This window comes from Talpa occidentalis, unplaced genomic scaffold, assembly GCF_014898055.3.
Source record: "Talpa occidentalis isolate TD23 unplaced genomic scaffold, MPIMG_talOcc4v2.1 talOcc4.14, whole genome shotgun sequence".
In the NCBI taxonomy this organism is placed as follows: Eukaryota; Metazoa; Chordata; class Mammalia; order Eulipotyphla; family Talpidae; genus Talpa; species Talpa occidentalis.
The window spans coordinates 16,686,348-16,703,916 of NW_023601433.1; the positions used below are offsets into that span (position 1 = coordinate 16,686,348).

The 17,569-nt window shown below is 40.3% G+C and overlaps 1 protein-coding gene across 2 annotated transcripts in view; it reads right to left on the bottom strand.

Moving 5' to 3' along the window:
• The window catches only part of OCA2 (OCA2 melanosomal transmembrane protein), a 180,628-nt gene that overhangs the window by 36,255 nt on the left and 126,804 nt on the right, over positions 1–17,569 (bottom strand). The gene's annotated exons all lie outside the window — the stretch shown is intronic.

A 17,569-nucleotide genomic window follows, 5' to 3' on the forward strand; every position in this document is an offset into this window, starting at 1 on the left:
TTTTATTTTTATATTCCCCATACAATTTCAACCCCCCCATTCTGACCCCAATCCCTCCCCTCCCGCCCCCCACCCCCCAAAAAGTGTCTCTGGTTCATAGTTTTTTTTTTATTTTGATTTTCACTTTCTTATAATTATTCATTTTCCTGGTCGGGGCACGAAATTCGGAGCGTGGGTCCTCCACGTCGGTAGGAAAAACTTTTTAAAAAGAACATAAATCAATGCAAAAGCTCAGAATGTTGAAAAATCATTAGAAAATATAAATTACCTTTTTCTCCAACACCTCTAAGAAATCCACTCATATGCATGTAGAATTACCTAAGTTGTGTTTCTGGATATCTGTTCTTCCGTTATAATGTAGCCCCAAGGGGTCACTACTTCCATCTCTTCAGAAAGACTAAAATTCCAAGCATACTGTTGTTCTAGTGCCTTTTCTTTATTTCTCATTTCAGGAAAGAAATATCCTAAAGTTGAGGTCATCTCTCTTCACCGTCTTAGGAAACCCAATATTCATAAAATGTGGGAGCTCAACCCTAAGATATTAAGAGTTCGTGCTCTGTTTTACCAAGTGGGGATTACAAGACACCCCAGAAGTGAAGTGCCAGGTTGTCAGGAGAAGAGGGGAATGTGTTCCAGCCATGGGCCTCAGGTACAAGCTGGATGAGTGTGGATGCAGCTCTCCCCAGAGGACAGGGTGACCTGGGTGTTTACCCACTGACTTGGTACTGATCTCCAGAGTTCAGAGATAATCCATGTCAGGTCCTGGCCAAAAACTGGAGAACTACAAGAGGCAAGAGGAGGAATTTTTTTTTTAAACCCTGGGGCCCAATGGTCTTACACAGCAATAGTTTTGTGTGTGTGTGTGTGTGTGTGAGAGAGAGAGAGAGAGAGAGAGAGAGAAAGAAAGAAAGAAAGGAGAGAACACTGCACACTGCCAGGGACTGGAGGGGAGAAGAGGCAAAAAACATACCACCCCAACTTGTGGAGCCTTCCTGAAACCCCTTCATCCCAGGCAAAGCATTGCTTTCCATACCATCACTGTTTTCATTTAATTATAAGTGCAACAGAAGCGAGTCCCTGGTTCTTATCCTGCTTGTTGCTCTTTGTTACCTGATGTACATGTGCCCTCGAATCCACCCTTGAGGCCTTCATGGGAGATGAGTAGTGAACTGCTCCACTTCTGCCTGATTCTGTTTCCTCTGGTCAGATGCCAAAGTCTCACCACAAGCAGAGGTCACCATGACCTTCAAAGTAGCCACAGAGGGACACCAGGCAAGGCGCTCCTCACTAGCTGAGCAGAATGAGCAACTAACAGATGATTGGGAGTTGGGACCTCATCTGTCAGATGAAACTGGTGAAAACATCTGCCTTCCAGATGGGGAACCTTCCATTTGGGAGATGTTGGCTCAGAGGGGTGCCCACTTTGGCCTCTTCCTCTTCCCATAATTTCTCTTCCCCTGTGTCTTCCCGCCCAGAAACAGCAACACCCTGCTACCCCCAGATTCTCCCTCTGAATCTCTCTTGTCCTTGTAAACATTTCCTGTAATGAATTCTCCTCAGATTTCCTATTTGAGGTACCATCTGCTTTCTGCATGGCTGCGGCCTATAAAAAAAAGCAGGAGCTTTCTCTAATCCTCAGATCATGACCTAAAAGTGAATGGCACACCCAGCCACCCTCATCGATGTTGGCAGAAGACAGGACTTTGGATTCTGGGTCCAGACAATGGCCAACCACTTGCAAAATTGTACCATCACTTTGGAAGACAGTTTGGCAGTTTTTACAAAGCTAAGCATAATCTCATATTACAATTCAGTAGTTGTGCTCCTAGGTGTTTACCCAACTGATCTGAAAACCCATATAGAGCTACGCGTCTTAAGTCTACAAGTTGCTAGCAGTTTTGCTCCTAATTAATTCACAAATGCCAATACCTGGAAACCATGAAACTATCCTTCAACGGGTAGATGGATAAACAAACTGTAGGATAATGGGATACTACACATAATGGGATACTAGTCAGTAATAAAATCTTATCAAATAAACTATAAAACCAAGAAAAGATGTAAGTCTTAAATGCATACTTTTAAGTGGAAAAAAGTCTGTGTGAGAGGTTGCATATTATGTGATTCCATTCATCTGATTTTCTGAAAAGACAAAACTGTGGGGGTACTGAAAAGATCAGTGATAACCTGAGGCTGTGGAGAACAGGAGAGGATAAGTTATATAGATGAAGCACCAGGAAATTTAAAGAGGTACAACTATGCAGTATAAAACTGTAATGGTAATTACATGGAATATGCATTTATCAAAAATGAGTGAAATGGACAGTACAAAGAATGCGCCACAATGTATGCAAGTCTTAAAAAATATCATTTAGGAGATCAGAGCACCCTAGGATAGAACACAGACTGTGACAATTATAAATGTATGAAAGAGTCTCATCAAAGGTGGGTAGGAGTATGACCTAAATAACTGGGAATGAGTAGAGTCTGTAAGACTTAAAGGAAAAGGAACTGTACGAAAGCACTGTACTCTAGTAGATAAAGCTGTTTCCCATGGGGATACAGGCTCAGAATTCTGATGTTGCTGTACATGTGTATAAGAATTGACTGATTAAGTGACTTATTGGTGGATGGTGGGTGGTAGCTTCTCACTGATGAAGTGGAGAGTACAGTTAAGCAAGGTGTAGATGCTGAATTATCTGTTAATGATTAGACTTGGAGACATCAGGGTAAACTCATGTTTAGCTTAATAAGAGACAGGTGGTTATATTAGAAATATTTGTAAATCTCTGTCTATATACACTTGAGAATGCACACTTCTATTTCCATGCTCTATCATTTAGAATCAATAAAGCCCAACATTGGTTTCTAATACTGTCCCACAATTTAAAAAAAATACAAGGATCATTGGAGAAATGGCTGATACTAGGAATACAGCAAGATATATACAAGATGGGTCTATAGCATATTGTAATGCTAGAAACATGGAATTTTTCAAAGACACGCAAAAAGCAGTGTTGGGGGTATGTCAGTAGAACATGAGAGCCACAGAAACAGTTCCCTGTGGCCAAAGCTGTCACAACTTAAGTAAAAAAAATAAGTGAGTAAAATAATATTGTATTATAACTCAAAGTATAAAATAAATATGCAAGCATCCATAGTGATATAATTAAATGAATAAGCAAATCACTGAGGGAGAATAGACAAATATCTGTCTATAGAAAATGTTCAAATAGCTTTTGTAGACACTCCACCTTCAAGGAGTGAGCACATGAATCCCCAGTTCATAAGTGTGGTCTGCAAACACTGATTTGTTTCCAAAGAGGACAGTATGGTGAGGAAGAAACATGACACTAAGACTTCAGCCATCAAGTTAACGTCGACAGTGAGAAGTCATGACAGCTTGCAGCCTAGTCGTGATGTGGTGAAAATGACACTTCAATGCTGTGGTCTTTCTTCCCCAAAGTCATAATCCCATTCTTGTCATGAGCATAATGTCAGACAAATCCCAATTGAGTGTCATTTTATAAAACATCTGATCAGTATATCTCAAAATTGCCAAAGGCATCAAAACCAAGTCTGAAAAACTGTCAGAGCCAAAGAGATTTAGGAGACAAGATATACATGTGATGTGGGTCCTGGCCAGAAGAGGACAGTGGTAGAGGGGAGAGTAGAAATAACGAAGTATGAACTGTAGTTAATTTTTTTAATTCAACATTTTTTTTCAAAAATGGTTTCAAGCAAGGTCCATGAACCAAAAAAGTAAATAGCTTGCCTATGTAAACCATAAACATAGAATTTTTCAGCATTCTGGATATTCTTCTCTATTACAGCCTTCAAGCAGCAAGGTGCCTCTGCAGCTAACTACCTGCTGAAACATTTCAAGATGATTACTTAAGTAATCAAGCCCTGTCTATCTCTAAGTATATTTGCCATGGGTTGCTGGGTCAAGCAGCACAAGAGAAAAAGGCACCGCTGTTCTTAAAGGGAAGTGCAGACTACATCCCTCTGACAGTAAGAAATCAATATGTCAGAACAATGACTCAAATGTCTTGTCTTTGATATTCTGTAAATTATTATTTTTAAATGCAAAATTTCTTCCAAATGTCATGCCTTCCAAACCTCACAACACTGCAGAAGCACAAGTTTCCCTTTATATGTTCTTTTTAAGAAAGTTTATGCACATTCTTGAGATGGCTATTTATTTTATCCAAGATGAGCAAGACTAATTAGTTTATTTTCTGGCAATGCTGCTATTGTCTCTTTATTCAGATAGTTTTTGCACAAAACAATACAGAAGTTTAACTGACATACTCCAGTTGTTAGTCAGAGTTCCTCTCCCACCATGTGCACTAATAAGCACAAACATTAACATGCATGCACATGGGTGTGTGTATGTAACCAAAAACCACAGCTGTGTGTATGTAACACCACTTATGTACTCTCACACAGGTGTACAAAATCATAATGTAGTTCACACATATATAAGAACATGCATGCACCCTCACGTGCCTGTGCATGTACATTAATATGTGTGAACCACATGTGTTATAGCTACATGTGCCTTGAATGTGGACATGCATGTGCAGAGATGCACTCAGGCTCACATGTGTACAAGTAGTCATGGACACATGATACTCATACAAGAGTATTCACAAATGCACATAAACTAATGTGTGTGCACATCTGCATACACTCACAGCCACACACCTGCAGACATGCACACTCACGTGCACCTATGCACAGGTCCATATACACATGCACAGGTGCACACAAATTTATTTGTAAGCCGTATCTCTTTGTCTTCACAAAACCTGTTTGCATGACCCTGTTACAGTCTGAAAATAGCCACAGACAGTACATCACAAAATGAGCATCTCCATGTTCCAACAAAACTTGTTTTTACATAAACAGTGACCATCCCATGGGCAGTTGACCCCTGGATAGAATAGAAATACAAAATTAAGTGTACACAGCGTACATGTATATCAATGGATTATTACAAACTGAGCAAGCACTGTCAAAATACACTATTGGAACCCAAAGTCCCTTCATGCTGCCTTCTAATTTGGCATGATGCCTTCTTTTGGCATCACTAGATGCCAAGAGAAATCACTATCCTATTTCCCAGCAGCACAGATAATTTTTTATAGCTGTATTTCATGTGACTGAAGTCCTATGTGCTCTTTGTATTTGATTTCTTTAACTGCACATTACGTTTTTGAGATTCTTCCATATTGTTAAACAATGTATATCTAATTTCATTGCCAGCATTGACATTCCAGCTCATTGTTAAATGAAAATAGAGTTGCATTTCTGCAAGTCCTGGGCATAAACCTAGGAGTGAGACTGGGGTTTCATATGGTATGTAAATTATGTAAATATTCAGCCATAATGGATACTTTCAATCTGCCTCTCTGCATCTGTTATTAGTATATGATCTTTATCTTTTCTCTGATTGATGTACTGTATTGTATTGGCTAATTTACCTATGTCAAACCATCCTTGCAACCCTGGGATAATGTACAGTCCCTGTACCGTTGAGTTCAATTTGCAAGTATTTTCTTGAAGATTTTGTATCAGTATTCTTCAGGAATATCATATCATCTGTAGTCTTCTTTTGCTATTTTCATCTACTTTCAGTATTAGGGTAATGTTGGGATAATAAAATATATTAAGGAATAGTCCCTCTTCTTGGATTTTTAGAAATAATGAGCAAGATGGACAAAAGTTATTGTTTAAAGGTTTGATAGAATTCCTTTGTAAAGCAGTCTGAACCTGCACTTTTACTTTCAGGGAAATTTTTATCAATTTTTCAATTTCCATAACTGTAACCAATTTATTCAACTTTACTGTTTCTTCCTGGTTTAATCATGGTAAACTATATTGTTTTAGAAAATTGTGGATTTCTTCACAGTTATTGAATTTATTGTTGTTTTCTTGTTCAGAATAATTTCACAATTCTTTGTATTCCTGTGCCATCTGTGGTAATTTCTCCTCTTGCATTTCTAATTTTGTTTATTAATCTTTTCTCTCTACTTTTCTTGCTAGCTTGTTAGCCTAGCTACAGGTTTATCAATTTTGGTTATTTCCTGGAAGCAATGCTTAGTTTCCTTGGTCTTTTGTTACCTTCGGGTTTCTATTTTATTTATTTCCATTCTTTATTATTTACTTCCTTCTACTAACTTTGGATTTATTTGTTCTTCTTTTTTCAAGTTGCTTTAGGTGTGCCATTATGTTGATTCTCGTTGTTGCAATATCAAAATACATCTTGAAGCCATTTTACACAGTGGCTTTACTTTTAATTTTTTTCTTGTCATTAAGGTTCTGTAATATAGGCAGCCCTCAATGTGATGTACAAAATATAAGAAAATTATGAATGGCTTTGAGTTGAGGCAGTAAATGAAGATAGACTGGGGTAAAGAAAGGACATAATTAAAATAGAGTGGCACACAATTAAATGAAATTATATTGTCAATAACTGATTTTTTCTTGAATAAATAAAATGTCAACATTAAAGAATAGGTTGTCAAACTGTAGGTTGTCAAACAGAAAAGAACTATTGACCAGTTCTTTTCTGGTCAACAGTGTGATGTCAAAAAACTGAAACAATGAGCCATCAAACATCTAGCAACCCCGTTTGTGTGTAAAGTACAGCATATCTCCTTTTGACTTTCAAATCATTCTCACTGAAAATACTTCAACGCTTGAAGCAAAACTGTTAGACTGAATGATCCAGATAATCTCTCCTTTATAATTATCTGTACAACCACATATCATTAAAAATATCAGTTAGAACAACAATAAACTACCACTTCATATCCCCTAGGATGCTGTTAAAAACACAGGGAAAAATGCATTGGCAAAGACGCAGACAAATGTAACCCTGTGCTTTGCTGGTGAGAATATAAAATGCTACAGCTGCTACTGAATACAGTATGGCAGATCCTCAAAAAATTAAACAGAGAATAACCCCATGATCCAGCAATTTCATCTCTGGATATATACCCAAAAGACAAGTACTGAGACAGATACTCTGCATAAACATGTTCACAGCAGCAAAAGGTAGACATAGCCCAAGTGTCCATCAACAGATGAATGAGGGTATGTACATACAATGAAATATTATTCAGCCTTAAAAATGAATATAATTCTGACACATGCTCCAACATGGATGAGCCTGGAGGACATGATACAAAGTGAAACAAGCCAAACGTAAAAGGACAAATACTAATGACTGTTCATAGCAACTACCTAGAGTAGTCACATTCATAGAGACCAGGAGTGACATGGTGGTGGCCACACTGGGGAAAGATGAGAAACAGGAGTTATTTTATGGAAACAGAGTTTCAGTTGGGGATGATGAAAAGATTTCTGGAGATATATTCTGGAGATTAAGTACCCCCAGCAATGTGGAGGTACTTAATACCAAAAAACCAGACACTTAAAAATGGTAAAATTGGTAAATTTCTTGTTATTTACATTTTACCACAGTACAAAAGAAAATACTAGTTAGTAGTAATCTCTGAAAATATCATTACTAATAAACATTTGAGACTGAAATCATCTCAAAAGTTATGTACCAGGGGTCCCCAAGTTCAATGATCTGCTAGAAAGATTCAAGGCCACAATTTATCACAGCACACACATACAAAGCAAAACAGCAAGCTTTGCCCTCCCACTGGCGGTCCATGGATGCACCAAATTCCTCCAGCAATGAGCTCTAAGCTCAGGTGTGTTGTTTATAGGGAGGCTTGTTAGAGGCTTGGTACCCAGACTTTTAGTGGCAGGTCACTCAGGCACCTCTGCCTGGCCCGGACCCATGTTCCAGACTCCCAGAGGGTATCAGGCTTCAGCAGAAACCAAGTTGTGTACAGTTAAGTCACAGCGGGGCCTCCTGTGGGTTAAGCTATAGTAGGAGCCCTCCTGAAATCCAGGTCCCCAGATGCCAAACTTCAAGCAGGCCTTTCTAAGGACAGCAGACTCAGGCCCGCTGTTAGCTTTGTCTGCACATAAGATACTTGCCTAAAATGCTACTCAATTTTTCCACATCATCCATGAGCCAAGTTCTGTGCCCCTTTGAGGTCTGCTAAAGGGTAACACTCACAGCCTGTCAGTAGCAGATGAGACCTTGAGGGACTGACCACAACACACCTGGCTGGCTTGGGGCATGTGGTCACTTTACTTGCCCACAGAGTTAGTCACAGATCACGTGTGTGCACGCACACACCCACACACACACCCCTCCATCAGTGAGGATAATGCCTGTTTTCTACATTCGTGAGTGGCCCTGTTGGGGACCAATTAGGAATTTTAAAGTTTTAATTAAGACCTGATCTGTGACTTGAGCAATCAGCAATCATTATATTGTCGTAACGTGACATAATCATTACATTAGACAAAATTGAAAACCTGACTCTAGGTAATTCTCCTAATTGAGAAGTGATTGCTTGGTGGCTCTATTCCTCGAGAGCACCAGGTGTCCCTGCAGCCCACGTGGTTGGCATCAAGAAGACACAGCTGTGGGCATCGTCCTCCCACCTGCTCCCCTGCATCTTCCTGTGGACTATGGGTCTACAGTTGCCCAAGCAATAGCACTAGCACACAAGTGGAGATACAGTTTCAGAGCTGTCGGCTTTCCTCCCCGTGAAGCAGGTTGTTTCAACTCTGTGCCCGGAGAGACAACAGCGACGCCCACCCCTGCAAGGCACAGGAGCTGGAGCCAGGCTTCCTGCAGGAAGAGCCCATGCTGGCTTCAAGATTGAGCAGCAGGGGTATGTAGGTGTAGGGTAAAGAAAATGTCAGGCTTTTCTGCCCTTCCGCCATCAGGATAGATGATGGATCCTTGTCCTGAATGCATGCCTGATGGCGGGCACCTGGAATAGGGCGTGGGCATAGGTAGATGGGATTCAGCTGAGCTAAGACTGTGCTTTTAAGGGCGGCGTCACGGGGGGACGCCAGCAGCCCCAGCCAGCAGCAGCAGAACCTGAAGGAGAAGCCAACGCAGAAGCAGAGAACGCCAGAGAGCCCAGATAGAGTGAAGACTTGCTGGGGGCTGGGAGGTCTGCCAGCCTCCCAGCCCCCCAGCCAGCACCCCTGCCTGCCATATGCCTGGTGAACCCCAATAAAAGACCTGCAAATCCACTGAGGACTCTGACTCCTCCTTTACCCGGTCTGCATGGGATCAGAAAACCTGCACCGTGTCTGTTCCTGCCTTTACAGTAGGGTAGGGTCAAGGGCAGGGAGTGGATGGGGAGGGGTGACAGGCAGATGGACAGATGGGTGTATGCGGGCCCAAGATGTTCTTACAGTCACAGGAAACAAAGCCAGGACATTTTCAAAGGATGCGTCAAGAATGGTAATTTCTAGGGGCCTCCCTGGTGACCTAGGGGTTAAGTCTCTGCACTATCACCACTATAGCCTGAGTTCAATCCCCAGGCAGGGAGCTGACTCACATATGGCGCAGCAGGCCACTCCTGTCTCACCTGCTGCTCCCTTAGCAGTGTATGTCAGTAAATCCACCTGTTCTGATCTATGTCTATGGTGAATCTTCTCACCACCCCCTCATACCACTGGCCTATACCCCAATTCTTCTAAGCAAAAATACAATAAGAATAATAGTTTCTAAACACTTCCTCTCTGAATACTCCTCTCTTTCACTTAATATTCCAACGTGTTTTTTTTTTTAAGTCTTACAACAATTAATTATATTCCAATTGATTTCAAAAGGATACAAAGGAGCAAATGATAAAAGCTTTCTGGGGGTTAATTTCCAAAGCAAAATTATAATTGATGTGTCTCTAACATGAAAGAAATAATAAGCTGTATTATTGGTTAATGAAACAAAATTTACTTGATCCACACGTATTTTACCGGGATGGGGCCCTATGAAGGCGGATCAGCCAGGGGAATATCACTGGATGAGTGTCCCGTGGTGCTGTGTCCTTTGGAGAAGCCTCCAAAAAGGACCATCCTATGCAGGAATCCCAGGTAGGCACATTTCAGAGAACTATACTTCTGGCAAGTAAGAATTGCTTTGGAAATTAAGACAATCCAACGTTATCCTCATCCCTATTCAGAAAGGATTCCCTCCAATGATAACCAAATAAAACACCAACCCCCTATAGTCATCACAGAAGGAGTGAAAACACTACCTAAAAAAGAGAGCCTGGGGCTTCTGGTAGCCATGTGAGTGACAGCTACCAAAATACAAATCTCTCCACTCTGCTCACAATAAACTCTACAGATCAATAAGAAATAGAAATGCAGCCACATATATCCCATTCCTTGAACATAACTAGATGACTGAAGCACCAAACGTCCCCTCCCTTGTCAGTAAAGAAATAAACACCAATTCCCAGTAGAATTATCTTTCAAGTTCCTGCTCCCCAGACTTTCCAAAGAGCTAGAGGAATACATAAAACATCATGAAAAAGAAAAGAAGCAAGAAAGTTTCTTCAGTTCAGCAAAAAACAACTAGAAAGAGAAAGTTTAAATGAAGTGTAAAATACTAAAATTAATCCTACTCCATTAGAGCATAAAATATAGAGAAAGAGAGAAATGTACACAGAGCAAGAAGTGACCCATCTGGAGAGCATCCTTCCAGGAGAAGACAGCAGGAAGGAAGACATGCCTATCGGAGACTGGGCGACGAGGAGGGAAGGCAGCAATAAGAGGAAATGTAGACTAACATGAGACAAAAAAAAAAGTAGAAAATTGGTACACACACACCACATGCATGCACACACAAACACACACGCACAGTCCATTAAATACTGCAATCCACTGCACTAACCATGGAGGGTGCTCTTGCACTAGGAATCTTCACAGGACCTCAAGGGCCAACCCCATCAATGTAGTGCATGAATGAAAGCAAATTTTAACTACACAAAACTTTCATAAGAATATAACGGAACATGAATATCTTAATACTGAAGCTAATAAAGATTTTTCCAAGAAGCTGAACATGTATTAGTGAAAATAAAAAACAGCAGCACAAAACTCTATACTGAATTATATAACCCAATTATGAATGCACGTGTGTGTGTGTGTGTGTGTGTGTGTGTGTGTGTGTGTGGGGTGTGTCTCAAACCTAAATCATAAATCCAAATGCAAAGAACAGAAGCTGGTAAAAACATGAAGAAAACAAATAAAAAGACCAATCATCTCAGAAAATGAGATTAGATATTAGGTGTTCCAGAAAAAAATATGGTCAAGTGAAAATTGAATAAGAAACATTGAAAGAAGGAATGCAACAAGGAAGTAAAAAGAAGTGAATTAACTAGTAAAATTGGTCAGAGAAAAAAAGTGATAGAAACGGAAGATAAGCCAAGAAGATATAACACCTGGACCTCTCTGAAACTAAGAGAAGACTTGATTCTACACAGTAGAAGGGGCCACAAGATACCTGGGAGCTGACACTTAACAATCAATTTCAAGGCCTATGTTAGTAAAATGATTAGAATTCAAAGATTAATTAAAATTCCTCCAACCTGCCTTGTCTTGCAGGTGTTTCTTTTCTTATCTATGCCTTTCAAAGATGCAATTCTTGTCTTTTAAGACTGCCCATCTGTGTCTAAGCAGGTGTGCTTCTTTCCTCTTTATCTTTTCCTTAATAAACTTGCTGTGTATGTGTCTTATGTAGACTAACATAAGACATAAAGAAACAGAAAATTGGTCGACACACAATTTTCTTTAATAAACTTGCTGATGAAAAGGAAAAAAAAATTCCTCTAGACCTCTAAGGAAAAGGATAGAGTACCTTACAGAAGGGAGAGAATTAGCCGCCATCAAACACCCCCAAAATAGCATACACTTGAGGCAACAATGGGTCAGCACTTTCAAAAAACCCAAAGAAGGTCAGCACTTTCAAAAAACCCAAAGAAGGTAAGGACTTTATAAGCTATGAAGCAGAGCTCTCCTTCAAATGTCAAAACTGTAGAGAACAGTTGCAAATTTACCAAGCTCGGGACACACTGCACTCACAAACGCTTCTTGGGCTCTCCTACATGATTAACTTTGGGCCTCCCTGGTGGCACAGGCAGTTGAGCACTGCACTGTGAAGCTGTCTGCAGCTTTTGAAGTACAGATTTGATCCTGGCCGGCCAGCGAGAATTCTACATGGTGAAGCAGTGGGATTCTGTCTGTCTCACCCGCTGCTCCCCTCAGCAGTGTATTTCATCAGTCTGCCTGTTCTGTTCCCCGCTCTGTCTCTGGTGAATCCTCTCACCCTCCCGCTCATCTGGCCTGTACCCTGGTTCTTGTATAAAAATAAATAAATCTTAAAAAAAAAATAACTTCAACCATCAAGCAGTAACTAAGGCGACTTCAGCAAGAAAGACAGATAATAGCATTTAATAAACTAATTGTAGTTCTGAAGCAAATAGGCAAGGGGAGGATGGTAGAATATAACATACAAATGTTTTCTGCTTTGAAAGTAGAAATAATTCAATTAGTAAGTGAAGAAATAAGAGGGAAAGAGAAAAGTAGAATAAACATATCAGTTGTTATAAAGGCAGTAGGTAGAAATCAAAAGATACCATTAAAGATAAAAAACCATATATTCAAGGTTAAATTAGAAAATAGATGGAAACTGGACTTTTGGTGAACATCACGTAGAATATACAGATACTGGTTTGTTTGTTTGTTTTTAAGATTTATTTATTTATTTAAACGAGCACTGGGTACAGTCAGAAGCGCGGGAGGGTGAGAGAATTCACCAGAGCCAGAGCGGGGAACAGAACAGGCAGAAGGACCAAAGTACACTGCTGAGGGGAGCAGCGGGCGGCAGGAGAGGTCTGCGCGCCATGTGGGACCCTCGCCGGCGGCCGGGGATCGAACCAGTGCCACAGAAGCTGCAGGCAGCCTCACAGCCCAGCACTCAACCGCTGCGCCACCGGGGGAGGCCCCAGATGCTGATTAATAAGGCTGCACATCTGAAACCTATGTAATGGTGTAAGTTATTGTTGTGTCACTAAAAATATAAAAAAAAATAAAACATCAAGGCAATAATTTCTCTGGATTTTTTTAAAAAGAAAAGAAAATAGAGGACTAAAAACATTTGATAAGGTATGAGGAAAAGAGAAGCACCCTGTTAGAAAATAAAAGAGAAAAAAAAATATGGAGAAACACAGCAACTAAAGAAAAGCATCATATACGTAGCTATATCATTAAATCATGTGGCAAATGTGAGCCTTATCAATAAATGTGAACTCATCAATTTAAAAAATTTTGTTCTGATGACTAAGCAAGACCCAACAATATACTGTTTAAAAGAGACACCCTTAAATGACATAGAGAGTCACTTCACTGGAAAGGATATACAGATGACAGATAAGAACATGAAGAGAGGTTTGGTATCATTAGCCATTAGGGAAATCCAATTAATAATCACAAGGAAATATCAGTACACACTTAGAAAAATCATGACAACCCTCGATGCTGGAGAGGATACAGAGCCTAGATCTCTCCCACATCACATGTGGGAATATGAAATGGTACAGCACTCTGGAAAATAATTTGATTTGACAATACTTTAAACATTAACCATGCACTTACCATATGACTCAGTAATTTCACTCCTGGCATTTATCCCAGAGAAATGAAAACCTACATTCAAAACCTGTACATGAATGTAGCAGCAGCTTTGTTCAGAATAGGCTCAACTGGAAATAACCCCGAGGTTCCCCAATGGGTGAATTATGAAACAAACTATGGTAAATCCATGTGGTGCATGAGACAAACTGTGGTGTGCTGCACCTCCCCCTGCAGTGACCCTTAGGGCTAATGGCTTGCGCCACGGTCCCTAGTTCCGGCTGGGCAACCAGCGCGCAGGCGGAGAACAGCAAAACCCCCTGAAGATATACTTGCTGCACCTCCTCCTGCAGTGACCTCTAGGAATCCCTAGGTCCGGCTGGGCAACCAGCGCACAGGAGGAGAACAGCAAAAACCGCCTGAAGACATAGATAAGACGGAAGCCTGTTGAAAGATAACGACCACCAGGAGCCACTACAGGAATGCTGTCCACTCGGAAACTTATCTCACCTTCTCTAGACCCACAAACTTTATTCTAATACAACTGTCTCTCTAAAATCTTTTCTCTTTCTCTGTTTAAAAGGTCATTGGTTTGCCCATTAAAAAAGAACATACGAAATCTAATAACTAGGCTGATTCAAATGAAACGTTACTAAACTCTGTGTATTAATTGAACTGCTAGCTTAATAATTTCTCCGTTGTATACTTAGCCTTGTTTGTATTAATCTAAATGATAAAAATATTACATTGTGAAAAGTAAAATTCACCCGTGTTAATTAATAGTAATAGTGAGTAGTTAAAACAAAAAGTAATCGTATAAAACAAAAAGAAAAATTAATAGCCTAACTACTTAGGAATGCGCCTGGGTCCAGATGTAAATCACTGCCCTGTCAATGATAAGCTAAACCTATAAGCAAGCTGATTTCTTCACTGATGTTCGCCATTCCTATGCTTTTAGAAAACATATATATACTGGTCACCAACTCAAATAAAATTACACTCAGATTTTCACTCTTGAAGTGTGTCTGTTTGTCATTTCTTTAACCGAATCCCTGACCACCCTGCGCAGTCTCTCAACCCTGAGACGGCCTCATCGCTCACTGCTGTGCTGGTCCGCGGCAGTGGTGCATCCCATGGATTGCATAAAAAGGAACAAAATATTGACATGAAACAACTTGGAAGAATCACCAGGCAATAATGGTGAGTGATAAAAACCAAACCAAAAAAGGTCACATATCATATGATTTCTTTTATATAACATTTTTGAAATGAGAACATTTTAGATAATGCAGATGAAATTAGTGGTTGCTGAGCTTAAGGACAGTGTGCCGGTGTGAGGGGCGGGGATCCTGGTGAGGTTCTTCTTTAGCCCTATGACACTAATGTCAATACCTGGTGGTGATGTCATACTATCATTTTTTTCGAGAATTTACTGTTGAGGGGTATCTGCATAAAGATACATAAGATCTCCCTGTGTTCTTTCTTAAAACCACAAGAGAATCTACAATTCTCTTGAAAGAAAAAAGGTTGATTAAATAATTTTCAAATAAAACCAGAAAAATCTAAGGGAAATGCAGGTAAGTCTGTCTGTTTGGAGATAGAAAAGACACTCCTAAGTATAAAACCAGAGGTAAGATCATAGCAAGAAACATAATTTTGACTACAGAGTATCTAAAAACCCCTTGCAAAGTTTAAAATACAAAAATAAACTAAAAAAATCGTCATAATATACATACCAAAACTGACTGCTTTTAATGGAAGGAGAGCTTCAAAAAATAGGAAAAATTCAAATCTCTTAGCGGGGAGACATAGACAAAGGATATGAATAGAAAGTTTGCAAGATAAGCGATGCAAATCTCCAATACTTATATAAGAGCGTAATCTCAGTGGAATTGATTAAAACAAAACGTGAGTGTATTGTTCACTTGCCAGATGATCTGTGAGTGTTTTGAATATTGTAATAAGAGTTGTGGGTGGCAGAGCGATGTTTCTGGATGCCAGCTTGTCAATATGTATCTGGATTCTTAAAACATTGTTCTCTCAGCCAGCAAGTGTATTTTAGGAAATTTATCTCCAATTACCAAGAATAAGACAAAGTTTTATCTATTTTATCTATAAATACATTCATCATAGATTGATTATAACAAAGAAAAGGAAGTAACCTAAACGGCAGACAAAGATAAAATAATAAAATATCCACCTGGTGTAATCTAAATATATTCTATTTTGGAAGAATAGTAAACAGCCTGGTAATACAATGTATCATGAAAAGATAAGACATAATGTGATTAAAAGTTTTTGTTATATCTATATGTATTATATGGCGGGGGGAGAATGTAAGAAAGCACACCAACTTATGATGGGGAATCTCTGGATACTAATTCACCTTTATATTTTATTCTTTCAGACCTTTTCTTTTAGACACCTATTTATATAGTCCAAAATAGTATTTTTTTTAATTAAGTAGGAAGTCAATTTTTGCAAGGTGTTTCAAAGAAGACACCTTTCAAGGACAGAAATGTTTTAATGTGGTAGATAAAGTCAATTTAGTACACTAGCAACTACAAGCTAAGAACTTTATGCAAATGAGGTTCGTACAACAATTAGACACCCATTTTCTGAGACAACTGCTCTGATTTCCAAGCAGCAAGGACCTGATAAGAAAAAGCAGAACAGGAACCTGATAGAAAAAAGACACGGCTCTTTTGTGGCAAGCTGGGTGGAACTGGAAGGGAATGTGCTAAGTGAAAGTAGTCAGAAGGAGAAAGACAAATATCAGATAGTCTCACTTATGCGTGAGATATAGAGAAACAAAACAAAGGGTCAACAAAACCAAACCAATAATCAACCCTAGAAATCTGACTTTAGAAATGAGGCTACAGTCAGAGCAGGTGGGGGTGAGGGAGAGCAAAGTGGAGAGGGGCCCATTGACTGTGGTAGAGAACTATGGGCGTCTTGTGCTGGGTGTGGTGTGGGGACATATATCTGAAGGATGTGACCCTGAATCACACACAGGGTGGTAAATCAATGTTACCACAAAAAGAAAGAAGGAAGGAAGGAAACAGGGAGTGAAGAAGGCAGGGAAGACGTGGTTCTTGACCACAAACTACTGAGGCATTTTTTTCTCCATCTAAGAAATGGATTCAAATCATAAGACCATCAGCTCATGAGTTTTGGGAGGAGACATCTGACCTTGCCCCAAGCTTTCTGAGGCCACCAAGTCACTAAATTATATCCTAGGTTTTCACCACTCTACTCTGCACACGGGTTGAGTAGTGGCATAGAAATGCAAGGCTTACTTGAAAAGCCCAATCTTCAGGTGCTTCACCCACAGCATCTGAACCCCAGTCCCCACGCTTGTCTTGAGCAGCACGGACACCAATCCTTCCCCGCGAGGATTCTAAGGACACCGACCAGTTTTGCTAAATGACTATGAGAGTCTGGGGCCCGGCTCACGGTTGCCAGCAGGCTGAAGAGGCGGCCGGGGGCATCTGAATGACAGCTTTCAGGTCTGCAGGAAATGGGGAGTGCATCCAGAAGACACAGTCCTGTGGCCACTGGGCGCAAGTTTGTGCCTTTTATTGCTGCCCCTCCAGACCACGCGTCTTTGCACCGCCCTTCTCAGCTGTAGTCTGGGGCCGCACCCTCACTGACCACAGAGCAAAGGCAAGGCGATGATGGTGTGCGGTGAGTTGCTTGCTAAGGCCATTACTACATTTTCTGTATTGAACACTGTTCTCATCAAAAGAATTCTTATTTAAGTGACAGGATTATTCCTTTTCTACTCTGCAGGGGCAGACGAGAGTCTGAACAGGAAGAAATTGGCTCAGTACTGAGTTTTGGATCCTGTCTTTGGGGGGAGGGAGTTGGGGAGGGGGTGGTTAATATTGTACCCAGAGTCCCACTGAGAGGTGCACATTCAGTGCCCCAGTGGCTCGCTCTCCAGCCAAGTGCCTGCTTCCCACACCCGAGTCTCCAGGAGTGTCATTCAAATCATTGTTGCAGCAAAATTGTCAAACATCACTAACCACTCGTG